Source organism: Brienomyrus brachyistius, chromosome 5, assembly GCF_023856365.1.
Source record: "Brienomyrus brachyistius isolate T26 chromosome 5, BBRACH_0.4, whole genome shotgun sequence".
Taxonomy (NCBI): domain Eukaryota; kingdom Metazoa; phylum Chordata; class Actinopteri; order Osteoglossiformes; family Mormyridae; genus Brienomyrus; species Brienomyrus brachyistius.
This window is the reverse complement of record NC_064537.1, coordinates 3,503,354-3,507,227: the sequence shown is the minus strand read 5'-3', so window position 1 is coordinate 3,507,227 and position 3,874 is coordinate 3,503,354.

Here is a 3,874-nt window from a genome sequence, read left to right as displayed (position 1 = left end):
TGAGATGGAGACGAGGGACAGAGATGAGAGAGACAGTCAGCCGTTAGAGAGACGGAGACGAGGGACAGTTGACAAGACAGTCAGCCGTTAGAGAGATGGAGACGAGGGACAGTTGACAAGACAGTCAGCCATTAGAGAGATGGAGACGAGGGACAGTTGACAAGACAGTCAGCCATTAGAGGGATGGAGATGAGGGACAGTTGACAAGACAGTCAGCCATTAGAGGGATGGAGATGAGGGACAGTTGACAGGACAGTCAGCCATTAGAGGGATGGAGACGAGGGACAGTTGACAAGACAGTCAGCCGTTAGAGAGACGGAGACGAGGGACAGTTGACAAGACAGTCAGCCGTTAGAGAGATGGAGACGAGGGACAGTTGACAAGACAGTCAGCCGTTAGAGAGATGGAGACGAGGGACAGTTGACAAGACAGTCAGCCGTTAGAGAGATGGAGACGAGGGACAGTTGACAAGACAGTCAGCCGTTAGAGAGACGGAGACGAGGGACAGTTGACAAGACAGTCAGCCATTAGAGGGATGGAGATGAGGGACAGTTGACAAGACAGTCAGCCATTAGAGGGATGGAGACGAGGGACTGTTGACAAGACAGTCAGCCGTTAGAGAGACGGAGACGAGGGACAGTTGACAAGACAGTCAGCCGTTAGAGAGACGGAGACGAGGGACAGTTGACAAGACAGTCAGCCGTTAGAGAGACGGAGACGAGGGACAGTTGACAAGACAGTCAGCCGTTAGAGAGACGGAGACGAGGGACAGTTGACAAGACAGTCAGCCATTAGAGGGATGGAGACGAGGGACAGTTGACAAGACAGTCAGCTGTTAGAGAGACGGAGACGAGGGACAGTTGACAAGACAGTCAGCCGTTAGAGGATGGAGACGAGGGACAGTTGACAAGACAGTCAGCCATTAGAGGGATGGAGATGAGGGACAGTTGACAAGACAGTCAGCCGTTAGAGAGATGGAGATGAGGGACAGAGATGAGAGAGACAGTCATTTCAGAGACAGAACTGAGGGACAGAGATCAGAGAGACAGCTGCTAGAGGGACATAACTAAGGGACAGAGATGGGAGAGTCAGCCATTAGAGAGATGGAGATGAGGGACACAGACGAGAGAGACAGCCATTACAGTAGGAGTTGCGCTCAGGGATAGGGACATGATGCTGTGTGCATAGTAGTTGTAAAATGACATGGAAATTTGGGAAAGACTATGAGAGCATAGTACCATTATATAATCACACACTAAACATACTCTAAATTGCCACCATTGTTATCAGTTATTACCATAATTATCCCATCAATCCATCTTCCATAACCGGTAACCCAGTGCAGGAGTGGCATATTCACAGAAAAAATGTTTTATTAATGTTTTTATTGCGTCACTAAGATTGTCTCAGATGGCCTGTGATTGGTATCACCACAGCGGAGCCGGAGTAAAGGAGCAAAACGATGACGTTTTAGCAGAAAGCTGATCGCCAGGTAAACGTGTGGCTTTAATGTAGCAAATTCGAATCAAGATGGACTTCCTACAGCATCCAAATGAGCAGCTCAAAGCAGCGTCCAGCACTGCGTGAACAGGTAATGTTCTGCTGCCCAAACTGGCACCAGAACCTCGGCATGTATTTGTTCTGGGACAAAAGCAGCCAGAATTGGTGAATTGAAGGGGGCGGGACTACCATGTGCTGTCAATCACTGATAAACCCAATTCTCACTGGTCAACTCAGCGACTGGCTTGCCACAGTACCCACGCCCATTGCTGTACATGGTAAATTCTGCACACAGCGGGAGTTTGGGCCTCATTTCTGCCGTCCATGGGGGGGGGGGCACAGTACTCTGATTATCCCTGCAATCAGGGCTGAGAAGAAGCAGATGCACATCCCCACCCACGTTTCTGTAGAAATCCACAAGAGAGGGCAGGAGAGAGACCCACCCCAGCCCCGCCCACCCGGTACATACACGGCAGCAGTAAACAGAGATGCAGACAGCAGGGGGGGGCCTAGCGCTAATTCATCCGTGCAGATAAATGTACCAATTTGTCTTTTTAATCTCTGGCATTAATTTAACTCTTAATGCATGTTAATTGCTGTAGCTATAAATGTCCTGGCAGTCCTTACACTACTTCTCCAATGATTTTGTTTTATAAGGGAGGAAGAGAGAAAGACTGTAGGAGGCTGAGTTGGCTGGCTGTGGATTGAAAGAGAGAGAGACTGAAGTGAAAGACGACCTGCAGATGGCGCTAACTGTGGCCCTACCTCCTAAGTCAGATGGGCGGTTCAGTTCTACTTCAGTTCTGACTCGAGGACAATAGGAGGACATCGTAGAATGGCAAGAAAAAAAAAAATCACAGAATGAGCAGGCTGGGTGGATCCGTGAGCGCCCCTTATTGGGATCCATTCTATCCATTGAAAAGGTGAATCAGAACCACGAAGGGACGAAAAAGGGAAATAAATACTGATAAAAACAAAGCACACAAAAACATTATCACACTAATGTCACCACTAGGTTATGGGTTTACATCCTTCATTACTGCTGCACTTTTGATCGAGGGTCTTTCCTTCAGTAACTGCTAACACGTGGTGCTCAGAAAGAGGGCAGAGAGAAACCATGCCGATGAACTCATGTCCCCTTTAACACGTGAGAACGATCCGACTGGCTGGTTCACACCCAAGGGCCGTACCAAGGACGGACAAAGTGGAAGAGAGACAAGAAGGTATTACAGCTCGCGGGTGATCAGCGAGAGGCTCCCTCACCCCACCCCCACTACTAATCCCCCCACCCCCTCATCCCCTGTCTGACTGATGAGGGATAGGTGTGTCCCAGAGGGCACCATCTGTTAAAGGGGAAGCGTCTTCATTTTGAGCATCCAATCAGCTGCTCATATCATGAGGAAGCCGTTTCCTGGAGGGAGGAGGGAAGGCGCGCCTCCACCCACTCTTAATACGATTTTGTTTTTTTTTCTTTTTGGATGGGGAGACACTCCTGGCATTGCTATGGCAACACATGGCTGTCACACACCTTACAGGAAGGGTGTTGAGGCGGGGGGGGGGGTCACAATCTGTTCAAATTATCACCAAGTTCTGATTCGGGGGAGGGGGGTAGGAGTGGAAGGAAAAAATTGGGAGCGAGTGAAGAAAGAGGGAAACGGAAGAGGTATAGAAGATGGAGTCTGGAGAAGGACACACGTTGGGTGAGCTCGGGGTGAGGCCTCTTCTCTGCAGGCTAGGCGACGCTAGACACAGTGACACACGAAACAACTGCTGTTCCACCGATGGCTTCGACTGTCCCGACGGCTTATTTTCCTCCCTGAGGTTATCACATGATGACACACAATGTGGGTCGATTGGGTTTAATTTGTGGAGGTATTTCCTTGCGTCTGTGGAATTTGAAGAAAAGCAGATCTTTGTTTCTGTCTAGCTGGTCCTCTTTTGGGCCGCCGTTAGGGGTCACAGAGTCCCCGTTTCGATGGTTCTCTCCTCTGTGCCCTCCATGAGGAAAAGACTCTCCTCTGATGCTTCCTCTCACAGTGAACCCGCCTCCATGTTACATTTGGTTCCAGCTACAGTGAAGGATTTTCTGACTGGCCATGTGTCACTCAGGCCAGATGCACCAATGAGCCTCCACTTCTGGGAAATCCACTAACGATCTGAATCCACGCTGAAAAAAATGGGTGGGTTCCAGGCTTTACTTGCTCGATTGTGATTGGCAGAAACACGGACATGGAACAGCGCCGAAAACTAAGCTGCAAACATCTGAAAGTGGAGGTGTGGGCCAGCGTGGAGAAGAATTCATCATGGTCTTGGGTTGAATGTCAACCCTGGGGGGAAGCAGTAGTGGAGGTGAGGTGCAGGTGGGGGGGGGGGG